General features: G+C 42.5%; 1 long non-coding RNA gene across 2 annotated transcripts in view; it reads left to right on the forward strand.

Annotated features, from left to right (window-relative positions):
- LOC105941728 (uncharacterized) overlaps positions 1-14045 on the forward strand; it is a 118603-nt gene that overhangs the window by 1136 nt on the left and 103422 nt on the right. The gene's annotated exons all lie outside the window — the stretch shown is intronic.

Below are 14045 nucleotides of genomic sequence, written 5' to 3' on the forward strand. Positions count from 1 at the left end.
CTGCTCTTTCCAGCTCTGCTTGCTAATATGCCTGAAAAGGCAGTAGAAGACGGCTCCATGTCCTTGAGTCCCTGCTCTCTGTGTGAAGCACCAGGTGGAGTTTGAGATCCTAGCTTCCACCTGGCCTGGGCCTGGCTGCTGCAGTCACTTACAGCAGTCAACCAGAAGGTGGAGGATCTCTTTCATTCTCTGTCTTTTGCTTGGCTGGGAATCTTTCTTTTGCTCTCTGTCTGGTTCATCTCGACTTGAGTGTTTTAATGCCGTACTGCCTTTTGAGTAGACCAAAAAAAAAAAAAAAAAAAAAAAAAATCAACATTAGCAAGGGAAAACTGAAGTAACTATATTAACTTTAGACTAAGTAGACTGAAGAGTAAGGAGAATTACCAGAAATAACAACTGACGTTACATGATCAAAAGTTAAATTCTGGGGCTGGTGCTATGGCTCAATGGACTAATCCTCCTCTTTGAAGTGCCAGCATCCTATTTGGGTGCCAGTTTGTATCTCAGCTGCTCTACTTTCTATCAAGCTCCTGGCTTATAGCCTGGGAAAGCAGAGGAGCATGACCCAGGACCTGGGAACCCTGCACCCACATGGGAGACCCAGAAGAACCTGCTGGCTCCTTTCTTCAGGTCAGCCCAGCTCTGGCCATTGTGGCCATTTGTGGAGTGAGCCATCGGATGGACAATGTTTCTCTCTGTCTGTCGTTCTCCCAGCAAGTGTTTTTTGAATAAAAATAAATAAATCTTTTATATAAAAAAAGCCATGAAAGTTAAATCTTTTCTTGGCCCAGCAGTCTAAAGGTTTATGCAAGCTTCCAGCATAAGTTCCAGCACATGAACTAACAGTTGAAAGGTAAGAGAGACCAATCCACAGCCATACTTGGAGACATCAACTCTTTCAACCAATGATAGAATAAAGAATCAGAGAAGACATTGAAGACATGAATGACAAAAAGCACAAAAATTTGAACTCATGGTGTTCTACCTGAGAATAGCATTATACACATTCTTCTCAAGTGCACCTGGAAAATTCACCAGAAAATTACACTATATTCTGGACAATAAAATATTTCAGTAGATGGAAATCATACCAAATATATTTGATGACCACGATGAAATGGAAAGAATAGCTAATAACAGGAAGATGTTCAGAAAATTGAGCATCAATCTCCTATATAACCTATGAATTGAAGAAGAATTCTCTTGGAAGTATAGAAAACACTTTTAACTCTAAAAATATAGCATACATATAAAATTTGTGGGATTCAGTTAAGTCAATAATTACTTGGATTCATAGCACTCAATATGTGTATTAGAAGAGAGGAACATGTTTAAATCTATAATCTAAGCTTTTACCTTAAGAAATGAGAAAAAGACAAATAAATCCAAAGACATCAGAAGCTATCAAGAGAAGAAATCAATGGCATTTCAACCAGAAAGCAATAGAGAAAATCAGTAAAGTCAAAAGTGGATTTTCTATAAAGATCAGTAAAATTGACAAACCACTTACTAGACTGCCCATGGGGGGAAAGGTAGACACAGATGATCAACATTAGAAATAAAAAGAAATGTTGAGGGTATTAAAAGGGCAAACACTATAAATTGCACCATTATGTCTCAAAATTCAACTAATGGACCAATTCTTTTGAGAACACAAACTCCAGAAAAATGCCAATTCATCCTATAAGAGAAATTGAATCTTTTTTTTTTTTTTTTTTCAGTTCATGGTTTTTATTTTTTATTTATTTATTTATTTTTTTTATATATTTATTATTTAACTTCAGTAATTACATTGTATTATGTGACACAATTACATAGATACTTGGGTTCTCCCCACCCCTCCCCAAACCCTCCCACCATGGTGGATTCCTCCACCTTGTTGCATAACCACAGCTCAAGTTCAGTTGAGATTCCCCCATTGCAAGCGTATACCAAACATAGAGTCCAGCATCTTATTGTCCAGTCAAGTCCAACGGCTTCTTAGGTATACCCTCTCTGGTCTGAAGACAGAGCCAGCAGAGCATCATCCCAGTCAATTGAAAGCTCCAACATACCATCAGCAAAAATTTACATCATTATGGAATTAATTGACATAGTAATGAGTAACCAACATGTTAAAAGTAAATGCGAGTTCCCAGTCACCTTCTGTGACCACCTCACCTATACTTCAATCTTAGTTTATACACAACATATAACATTCAAAACATAACATGTTATACATAACATCATATCATCTTAAATTAAGGCAAACATGTGGTATTTAACCTTTTGGGATTGGCTCATTTCCCTTAGCATTATGGTTTCCAGTTTGGCCCATTTGGCCACAAAGAACTGCATTTTGTTTTTTTTAATAGCTGAGTAGTATTCCATGGAGTAGATGAACCATAGCTTTCTTATCCAATCCTCTGTTGATGGGCATTTTGGTTGCTTCCATGTTTTTGCAATTACTGATTGTGCTGCTATGAGCATAGGAGTGCATGTTGGTTTCTCATAAAACAAGTGTTCTGGATATATTCCTAGGAGTGCTATTGCTGGATCATACGTTATGTTAAATTTGAGTTGTTTGAATATTCTCCATACTGATTTCCATAGAGGCTGTACCAGCCTGCAGCCCCACCAGCAGTGGAGTAGGGTTCCCTTTTCCCCGCAACCTCGCCAACAAGTGTTGTTGGTGCTTTTATTCATGTGGGCCAGTCTTACTGGTGTTAGGTGGTACCTCATTGATGTTTTAATTTGGATTTCCCTTATTGCCAGGGAACTTGAGCATTTTTTCATATGTTTATTTGCCATTTGGGTTTGTTCCTTTGTGAAGTGTTTGCCCATTTCCCGTGCCCATTTCTTGAGTGGCTTGTTTGTTTTGACATTTTGGTTGTTTTGTAGCTCTTTGTATATTCTGGAGATCAGCCCTCTATCACCTATGTCGTGTGCGAAGATCTTCTCCCATTCTGTGGGTTGCCTTTTTACTTTGTTGATTGTTTCTCTAGCTGTACAGAAGCTTCTTAGTTTGATGAGGTCCCAATTGTTTATTTTGGTCTCGATTTCTACTGCATTTGGAGTCTTTTTTAGGAAGTGAGGGCCTACCCCTAAGTGTTCCAGTGTGTTTCCAACATTTTCTTCCAAAAGTTTGAAGGTTTCTGGATGTAGGTTTAGATCTGTTATCTGATCTTAGTGTATGGTGAGAGATGTGGATCTATTTTTTTGTTTCTGCAGGCTATCAACCAGTTGTCCCAACAGCATTTATTGAACAGACCTTCCCATTTGCCTGGATTGTCTTTTGTCTTTTTGTCAAAGATTATTTGGCTGTATCTGTGTGGGTTTCCTTCTGGTGTTTCTATTCTGCTCCATTGATCTTCCTCTCTATCTTTGTGCCAGTACCACGCTGTTTTGATAACCACTGCCCTATAGTATGTCCAGAGGTCCGGAACTGTGATTCCCCCTGCTAACTTTCTGTTCTTCAGGATGGTTCTAGCTATCCGTGGTTTTTTGTGCTTCCAGATGAACCTTTGGATCATTGTTTCCAGTTCCATGAAGAATGTTATGGGCAATTTGATTGGGATTGCGTTGAATGTATATATTGCTTTTGGCAGTATAGACATTTTAGTGATATTGATTTTACCTATCCAGGAGCATGGGATGTTACTCCATCTTTTGAGGTCTTGTTCAATTTCTTTTTTAAGTAGTTTGTAGTTTTCTTCAAATAAGTCTCCTACATTTTTGGTTAGATTTATTCCCAGATATTTCATACTTTTCTCTGTTATTTTGAATGGTATCTTGCTGGTTAAGTCTTTTTCCATCTTGGGGCTGTTCGCATACACTATGGCTGTTGATTTTTGTTCATTAATTTTGTACCCTGCCACTCTACCAAACTCTCGTACAAGTTCTAGCAGTCTCTGTATTGAGTCTCTTGGCTCTTCTACATAAAGAATCATATCATCTGCGTATAGTGAGAGTTTGACTTCTTCGTTTCCCATTTGGATTCCTCTGATTTCTTTTTCTTGTCTTATGGCCTCAGCGAGTACCTCTAGGACTATGTTGAATAGTAGTGGAGAAAGTGGACATCCCTGTCTTGTTCCAGATCTCAGTGGGAAGGGTTCCAGTTTTTCTCCATTCAGTATGATGCTGGCGTTGGGTTTTTCATATATGGCTTTAATTATGTTGTGGATTTTTCCATCTATGCCTACCTTGGTTAGGGTTTTTAGTAGGAAGTGGTGTTGGATTTTGTCGAAAGCTTTTTCTGCATCTATTGATACTATCATGTGATTCTTGTTTTTCAGTTTTTGGATGTGGTGTATCACATTTATGGATTTGCGAATGTTGAACCATCCCTGCATTCCAGGGATGAATCCTACTTGATCTGGATGAACGATCTGTCTGATGTGTTTTTGAATTCTGTTGGCTAGGATTTTGTTGAGAATCTTAGCATCAATGTTCATCAAAGAGATAGGTCTGTAGTTTTCCTTCTCTGTTAGTTCTCTGTCTGGTTTTGGGATTAAGGTAATGTTGGCTTCATAGAATGAGTTTGGAAGGGTTGCCTCTTTTTCTATTGTTTTGAAGAGTTTGTAGAGGATTGGGGTCAGTTCTGTTCGGAATGTTTTGTAGAATTCTGGAGTGAAGCCGTCTGGGCCTGGGCTTTTCTTTGTTGGGAGGTCTTTAATCACTGATTCAATCTCTACTTCAGTTATGGGTTTGTTCAGGTCGTTTTTTGCCTCTGGGCTAAGTTTTGGCAGGTGGTAGAAGTCTAAGAACTTTTCCATTTCTTGGTGATCTTCTGATTTGTTGGAGTACAGTGCTTTGTAGTAATTTCTAATTATGGCCTTAATGGATGCGGTGTCTGTTGTTATGTTGCCTTTTTCATCTTTGATGCTGGTAATTCTTGCCTTCTCTTGTTTTTTCCTTGTCAGTCGGGCCAGTGGGGTGTCTATCTTGTTTATCTTCTCAAAAAACCAGCTTTTTGATTCATTGATTTTGTGTATGGTTTTTTATTTCTATCTGGTTGATTTCCTCCCTTGTTTTGATGATTTCTTGTTTCCTATTGTGTGTGGGGCTCTTCTGCTGTTGTTTTTCCAATTCCTGGAGGTGTGTGTTTAGTTCCTGTATTTGGCGCCTCTCTTGGGCCTTGACATGAGCTCCAATTGCGATGAGTTTACCCCGTAGCACTGCTTTGGCAGTGTCCCACAAATTTTGGAATGTTGTGTCAGAGTTTTCATTGGTTTCCATAAATTTTTTGATCTCATCTTTAATTTCTTCTCTGATCCATTGTTCGTTTAATAGCATATTGTTCAGCCTCCAAGAGTTTCTGTATTTCCTGGGACATTTTGAATTGCTGATTTCCAGCTTCATTCCGTGGTGGTCTGAGAGGGTACATGGTATGATTCCTATCTTTTTGAAGTTATTTAGGTTTGCTTTGTGTCCTATCATGTGGTCGATCCTGGAGAAGGTGCCATGCACTGCTGAAAAAAATGTATAATCTGTGGCCTTAGGGTAAAAAATTCTATAGATGTCAACCAAGTCCAGTTGTTCTATTGTTTGTATGAGCTCTGTTGTTTCTTTGTTGAGTTTTTGTTTTGTTGATCTGTCTATAGTTGTTAGTGGGGTGTTAAGATCACCCACTATTATTGTGTGCATATCTATGTCTCCCCTTAAGTCCGTGAGTAATTGCTTCACGTAGCTAGGTGCGTTTGAATTTGGTGCATATATGTTCACAATGGTAATTACTTCCTGATGGATCAGTCCCTTCACCAATATATAATGTCCTTCCCTGTCCTTTTTGATGTGTGTCAGATTGAAGTCCACATCATCTGAAATTAAGACAGCTACCCCAGCCTTTTTTTCTCGTCCATTGGCATGAAATATTTGTTTCCAACCTTTCACTTTCAGCTTCTTCGAATCTCTTCTGGTTAGATGTGTCTCTTATAGGCAACAGATAGTTGGGTGCTGTTTGATAATCCATTCTGTTAATCTATGCCTTTTGATTGGTGAGTTCAGGCCATTTGTGTTAAGAGTTAAAATTGAGAGGTTGTGATTTTGCCCTGCCATACTTGTTTTTGTGGGTGTTGATATCTGTGTAATTGCCCTTCCTTGTGTGGACTTTAGTGGGAAGATCTTCCTGTTTGCCATCTTTGCTTATGATTCACCTCCTTTTTTTCTGGATTTAGTGCATTTCTAAGGAGATTTTGTAGAGCTGGTTTTGTGCTGGCATATTCTTCTAATTTCTCTTTGCTGTGGAAGTATTTGATTTCGTTCTCAAATACGAATGAGATCTTTGCTGGGTACAATATTCTTGGTTGACAGTTGTTCTGATTCAGGATTTGGAAGATCTTTGTCCATTCTCTTCTTGCTTGTAAAGTCTCTTCAGAGAAGTCAGCAGTGATCCTGATTGGTTTTCCCCGGTATGTGATCTTTTCTCTGCTTCGTACTTGTCTTAGGATTCTTTCTTTGTCTTCGTTGGAGTGGAACTTGAGCACCATATGTCTGGGTGAAGATCGCTTTGGGTCATATCTGCTGGGAGTCCTCTGACCGTCCTGGATTTGGGCTGGGTTCATGTTCCAAGTGTTTTGAAAGTTTTCCTGTATAATTTCGTCGAGCACCATTTGCATTCCTGACTCTTTTTCCGCTCCTTCAGGAAGGCCAATAATCCTAATATTTGATTTTCTGAGGTTGTCTTTCATTTCTTGTATGGTCTTATTGGCTTTGTTCAGACTTGTCTCCAGCTGTTTCATGAACTGGGTATGTTCGTTTTGTGTGTCTTCTGTTTCAGAGATCCTCTCTTCTGCTGTATTTGTTCTGTTGGTTAGGCTCTCAATTTTGTGCTCTAAGTCAAGGATTTTACTTTTCATTTGTTGTATTTCTGAGGCTATGTGGTTCTTGAATTCCTTGAAGTCCTCCCAATTCTTCTCATTGTCTCTGACATATTTTAACATTATTTTTTTGAATTCCTTGTCTGGTAGATCTTCTATGTCTTCATCTCGCATCTCCGAAATAGACATTGGCTTTCGATCCTGTATTGGTAGGGTGTTGGCACTCTCATCTGGATCATTACCTTTTCTGGTATTTCTTCCCATTGTGTTAGTGTTTCTTTTTTGAGAGACCTAGGCACCAGTGTGCTGAGGGGTCTCCAAGCACTATCCTCTAGAGATCGGAGTCTGCAGGCGTGGAGTAGCAGGGTGTGGGAATTTTCAAGGCACTTTTGGTGCGTCTCCAGAACACTGGACCTCAGGGCGCCACTTCCAGGGCCCAGTGGATTCAAAGCGCACTCTCAGCTCGTCCCCTACAGGTATGCTACCACAGGGCGTGGGAGAGTGAAGGCACTCTCTGTGCGCACCCCCTGTGCGCGGGATCACAGGGCTCGGAGCACTGGACTATAGGGCGTGGGGTGTTCCAGGTGTTCTCTGGAAGCGCCTCCTGTGCAGGCCCGCCCACCCCAGCGCTTGCAGGGGACCGACCGCCCCAGCGCTAGCACGGGACTGCCCAGCCCAGATGGCGTGCTTGGGTTCCTGTGGTATAGCACCGCCCAGCTGAGTGCCAGACCGCAAAGGCACGGGGGAATATCCAATGTGCCTTTTGCCTTTCTCCCAGACACAGTTTTGGCAATTTCAAGGCACTCGCCCTGTGTCTCTAGACGCAGGAGTCTGGGGGTGGGGGAGGGGCGGGGAGAGGAGCACCAATTGTGATCAGGCTTTGTGCATGCCCCTGGGGGGCCAACTCCCGAAGCCTCCAACCCACCACTGTCCCCACCCAACTCTCTCAAACCTCAGGTTCTTGCAGTCTGCCTCTTCCTCTGGTCGGAATTCTCGCCGCAGGTGTGTCTCCCAGCGACTGCTGTGTCCGTTGCTGTTCTCGGCGGGTGCAGGCGGCTGGAACCTGGAGGCTGCGGCTGGGGCAGGTCCCGGCGGGGCTTGGCGACCAGGGTGGGCGGATGCCGGCGGGTCCCGGTGATTCAGGGTCCTGGTGACCAGGGTGAGCAGATGCCAGCGGGTCCCAATCACCGCTGGTCCTCACGGCCACTGCGTCTGCGGGTCGGTCTCCGGATCGGTCGGCGGCTTTCAGTGTCTGCACTCAGAGGTGACTCAGCAGGTCAGGAGCGGAAAGTCGTCTCCCCTGCTCTTTCTTTTGTTTTTTCCCTGGTTGCTCTTCCGAGTTGTGTGGATTTTTTTGGTTCCACACTGTCCAGGGAACTTCACGTTCTTCTCCCTGTAGTTCTATGCTGCTCCACTTACTCTTTTGTCGCGTTCTAGCCCTCTCTGTCTGTGAGCTCTCTCACAGTCTTCCTCCTATGTCGGCCATCTTGCGAGTCAATCGAGAAATTGAATCTTAGTGAAAACCTATAAATACATCTCTAAGGCCAAATTACTTGGTGACTTCTACCAATTACATGAGGAAAAGGCAAAAGCAAAAAATATTTCTCAGATTGTTTTATTGTAATTACCAACATAACTGAAACCATACAAAGTGTTATTAAGAAAATTACATTAACAAAGCCAAATCAAAATCCTCACCAGGAAATCTAACTAATCCTTCTTATATATATAGGCACCAAAATTTACAATATTAGGGAATCAAATCCAGGAAACAAGAGGACTAATGCATCCTAACCAGAAAAAATTTAGCCTGAGAATGGACAAATATAATATTAAAAAATAATTGACATATTTTGTGACATTAACAAGCTAAAAAGAAAAACTTGTTCAATAGTGTTGCCAAAAAACATTTTACAAACTTCAGCGTCCGTTCATTTTAAAGAACTTCAGTGGAACAGGAATAGACTGGAAACTCTGTGACATAAAACAAGCATTGTTTTTTATTATACTGAAATAGTTAACTATTCAGATAACTTCTTACAATTGTATATTGATCAACAAGCAGAAATCATTTTTTTATTTTAATGTATCATAGTTATGCCATACTAAGCAAAGATGGTATCAGTAAGAACTTTGCCATTTTCAGTGTTGACTACAATTCAGGCGTCTTCGTTCTTAGTCCTCAGGTAATAGCAGTCATTCCGTTGTAATGATACATGCCAATGCTAGGCATTTCCTCGTTTAGACCTTGATCTATAACACCAGAGATTCTTTTTAGACATTGAGGAATGCATGTTTAGGCATTTTGTATTGCTCTCATAATATTCTTGGTAAGTTGGAGATGGCAACCATTTGGCTGGCCAAAAAAGGCATCCAATTAAAAAAAAAACCCTAAATCTACTTTCATATTTAATGCTAGAAACTGAATGCTTTTTGCTAATGTTGGGTACAAAGTATGAAATATGGAGCACCACTTTCACTGCTTTTATTCAACACTGTGCGGGAGGTGTAAGGCAACTGGGTGAAAAGAACATGCATATTGATTAGAAAGGAAAACCTTTTTATTCCCCAAAAAACATGGTTATGAGAACAATCTTAGAACCTGAAAATATCACAGGATACGGGGCCAAACCTCACACATATCAGTCATTTCTGTAATTAGTACACCATTGAAATGAAAACAATAACACTAAGTTTGGTTCAGGTTATATATGTTGGAAATTACAAAATATTGATGAAATAATTTTTAGAAACAAATGTATTTGTTCGTGGGCTGAAGGATCAAATCGTTGATATGTTTACTGTCATATTTATTTATTTCTAAAGATTTATTTGTTTTGATTTGAAAGCCAGATTCCCAGATAGAAGGAGAGACAGAGAGGGAGATCCTCCATCTGCTGGTTTACTCCCCCAGTGGCTGCAACATCCAGAGATGAGTTGAGCTGAAGGCAGAAGCCAGGAACCTCCTGCAGGCCTCCCACATGGGTGTAGGGCCCCAAGGACATGGATAATCATCCACTGGTGTGTCAGTCTACAAGCAGGGAGCCACACCTGTGATTCAGATGAAGGACCAGCCTGCCAAGCCACTGTGCCAATCCTGTGATATTCATTTTTTTTTAAAGATTTTATTATTATTGGAAAGCCGGATATACAGAGAGGAAGATCTTCCATCCGATGTTTCACTCCCCAAGTGAGCCGCAACGGGCCGGTGCGTGCCAATCCGATGCCGGGAACCAGGAACCTCTTCCGGGTCTCCCACGCGGGTGCAGGGTCCCAAAGCTTTGGGCCGTCCTCGACTGCTTCCCCAGGCCACAAACAGGGAGCTGGATGGGAAGTGGAGCTGCCGGGATTAGAACCGGCGCCCATATGGGATCCCGGGGCATTCAAGGCGAGGACTTTTAGCCGCTAGGCCACGCCGCCGGGCCCTGTGATATTCATTTTAAAAAATATATTTATTAAATTAATTGAAAAGCATAATTCATAGATAGATCTTCCATCCTCTGGTTCACCGCTCAAATGGCTGAAGTAGACAGAGCTGAGTGGGTTTGAAGAATTGGGAGCCTGCTCCTGGGCTGCCCCTTAGGTGGAGGGGCCCAAGGAACTGGGAATTCCTCCACTGTTCTCCCTGTTATGTTAACAGGGAGCTGAAAGCTGTGCCTATATGGGATGCTGGTGTCACAGGCAACAGCTTTATTCACTACACCATAGTGCTGCTCCCTTCCCAAAGTGATATTTAGATATAGTACTTTTGTACTAGACAAACAAACAAACAAACATCAATAGTGGTGGTGGGATGCCAAGGTGTAGTAGGCTTAGCCTTCATACCTGCAGTGCCAGCATCCCATATGGTCACCCGCTGCTCCACTTCTGATCTGGCTCCCTGCTTATGGACTGGGAAGGTGGCAGAAGATGGCTCAAGTCATTGGGACCCTGTAACCAGTTGGGAGACCTGGGGAAAACTCCTGGCCTCAGAGTGGCTCATCTCTGGCTGTTTGGGCCATTTAGGGAGCGAACAGTGGAAGAATTCCCAGGGATGGAAGACCTCTCTTACTCTGTCTCCCCTTTCTAACTGTAACTGCCTTCCAAATGAAAACAAATCTTTAAAAAAGACCAGTGGAAATTGTGTAGATTATAAGTAAGGGCAATTGAATTGTTGATGCTGAAAGAAACCTATTATGGACAGGAAAAACCAAGTTAATCTGTGCTTAAGTATATATCCAGTCTCTTAAGGATGAAGAGCTGCCTTGTTTTGTGAGAGGACAGTCTGATTCAGTCTGATTCAGGCTGCCTGGTCCCCTGAGGAATGCTGCTGTAGTACAAGGTGGGGATTTTTCTCTGCTGTTGGACTTTGCCTAGAAAAAGGGTTACATGGTAGCTTACAGGGTGCATGTGTAGGGAAGAATGAACCCAAAGACCTCATATGCTTTAAATCTTGCGCATTCTCAGAAGGCCTTCATGCATGACAGATTGGCCCTTGACTGGCTTCAGGTAACAGCTATTCAACTATTTCCCATGCTGTTGAAAAGCATACGAATGCTCAGCACCTTCAACTGTCCTGTAGCAGCTCATCTAGATAGTTTGTGCAAATAATGATTAGCCTGACTGCCTCCGGGGCGTCTGCTGTTTTGCTCAATGGCAGTAGTCACGTAGACAAAAGATGATCATACAGAAGCCCATAGAAACTCTGGTCTTGAGCTTCCACAGCAGAATACGCTTCTCCCATACTGCTGTGGTTTGTTGCTGGGGAGTATGTGCAGCCTGCGTGACTCCATGGGGAGGGGACTCCTGGAAGCTCATACGCCATGGCCTCTAGACTCCCCTTGTGAGATTATTATTAATTATGGATCCAGCCTTGTACTTTTCTTCCCCAGTACGAAACTGTGCCTGTGAGTATCATGACTTCTGAGTCCTGTAAATCCTTCTCAGAAATCATTCAATCGCTAATGGATCTCGAGGACCACAGACTTAAATAGTAAGCCCATCAGCTAGGTGATGGAGAGACTTCTGCAGTAGTTACCTGCTGATGGCCGTTTACACAGTACACCAATATGTCCGCATTCTGGACTGTTTTGACGAGTCCATCTAACATCTCTCTTTCAGATCCCCTTGACATCCATCTTCCTGTTTTTCCAAATCCTGAGAAGTTGGCCAATCTGTCAGCCACCGGCAGTGCATCTGTAGAGATCTGTATTATTTGGTGCATAGCGCCTTTTGTGTAAACTGAGCTGTCAAATGTTCCTCTTTTCCAAATTCCACTCACTGGGCAGATTTCTTATCATCACTGCTGTCTTTCAAGGCCACCCCTGGGTTAGAGCTATAATACGAGGATGGTGGCTGTGTGCTTCCTTCACGCAGACCTGTCCAAGCGAGCCCCATGCGTGCTCACTTTGGCTAACTGATCACAGGGAATTCTGGGGCGAAGGGAAGGGTGGCAAGGCAATCACAACAGGGAAGCATTTACTGATATATTTACTCAAGCCCTGAGGACCTGCTCAAGTCATTCCTCTAAGTACTGCTTTGATTAACAAAGGAATAATGTGAGCATGCTCCATCTTAGAGGGTAAAGCAACACTGTAGTCACTTGATGTACCTTTGCCCTGCACTTGACCTCTGCCACATTGACAAATAAGTACCATTTTTTTTTCTGTGCAAAATAAATGCCTGTCACTACCAGTGCATATTTCAGTAACGGTAGTGGCGTTACCTATCTCACAGCCAGCGTGAGCAATTTCAGAATCCTACCTTGACCATCTGTCTCCTGGTATCACTTTTATTAACAGCCTATAGGAAACAGGTGGCACATCAAATAGAGTCTTAAGAATTCACTATGGACAAACGTGTGTCCTGGGATAGCACAAACACAAGGAATACCAAGACACTCTGGAATTGACAGCAGGAAGCTGTTAGCACAGTGAACCTGGAGTGACAAGGCAGGAGGGGTGGGGCTGGCCTGGATCCTGGCAAAGATTTCAGCTGTGGGATAAGGATCACCAAATAAGGCCCATGGCTGCCATTAAGTCATGTGTGAGTTCCCCTGCTAATGCCTCCTTTGAATGAAGTCCACTCTCATCTGGAGGGAGCTGGGACAATGCTGTCTTCCAGAGCCAAAGGTAGGGTGGAGAAATGTGGGGAGTGGATCTCCAGTTTCTCATCTTTTATGGGTCAAATTTTGTCTCCCCTCCACATTGTAGCCTTAACCACAAATGTGACTATATCAAAAATGGGAACTTTAAAGATGTGGTTAAGATCAAATGAAGTCATAAAGTTTGGCACTGGCATCCTAGCAAGAAGAGAAAGAGAAGCCAGAAAACCTGTACTATGTGCCCTGTGAGGGCATGGGTAGAAGGTGGCCATCTACAAGACAAGCAGAGAATCTTCATCCAAAATCAACTCTGGCTGGCACCTTGACTTGGACTTGAACCATGAGCAATCAGCCCTGATGTTTAAGCTGCCCAGTCTGTGGAATTCTCCCATCCAAGTACTAACCAGGCCTGACCCTGCTTAGCTTCCGAGATCAGATAAGATTGGGTACATTCAGGGTGGTATGGCTGTAGACAGTCTGGAATTCTGTTATGGCAGCTCAAGCAGGTAAACAAATCCTCTGCAAGGTGAAGATTATAATTCATGTCTCATGGGTCTTTTGTCAGTACTGTGTTTTATTTACTTATTTATCTTTATTTGAAAGACCAATTCACAGAGAGAAGGCGTGACAGAAAGGTCTTCCATCCTATGGTTCATTCCCTAATGGCTACAATGGCCAGAGCTGAGCCAATCCAAAGCCAGGAGCCAGGAATTTTTATCGGGGTCTCCTACCTAGTTACAGGGGCCCAAGGTCTTGGGCCATTGTCCCACTGCTTTCCCACTCCATAAGCAGGGAGCTGGATCAGAGATAGAGCAGCCAGGAGTAGAAGAAGCACCCATATCACCCATATGGGGTACCAGTGCTAGATGTACAGGATAAGCCTGTTGAACCATCACACTGGTCCCCTGGGCGAATTAAATAAAGTGATTTCATGTGGTTCCTAAGAAGTGTGGATATGTGCTAAACTTTTTGTTTTATTTTTAAAGATTTATTTATTTGATAATCATGTGTCTTGGTGAAGATTGCTTTTGATCAAGCCTGTTGGGAGTTCTGTGCCCCTCCTGGATCTTGTTTCCCAATGCTTTCTCCAGATTAGGGAAATTTTCCTTTATTATTTCATTAAATACATTTGCAAACTCAGCTTCTCTTTCTGCACCTTCTGGGCT

This window comes from Ochotona princeps, chromosome 13 (assembly GCF_030435755.1).
Source record: "Ochotona princeps isolate mOchPri1 chromosome 13, mOchPri1.hap1, whole genome shotgun sequence".
NCBI lineage: Eukaryota > Metazoa > Chordata > Mammalia > Lagomorpha > Ochotonidae > Ochotona > Ochotona princeps.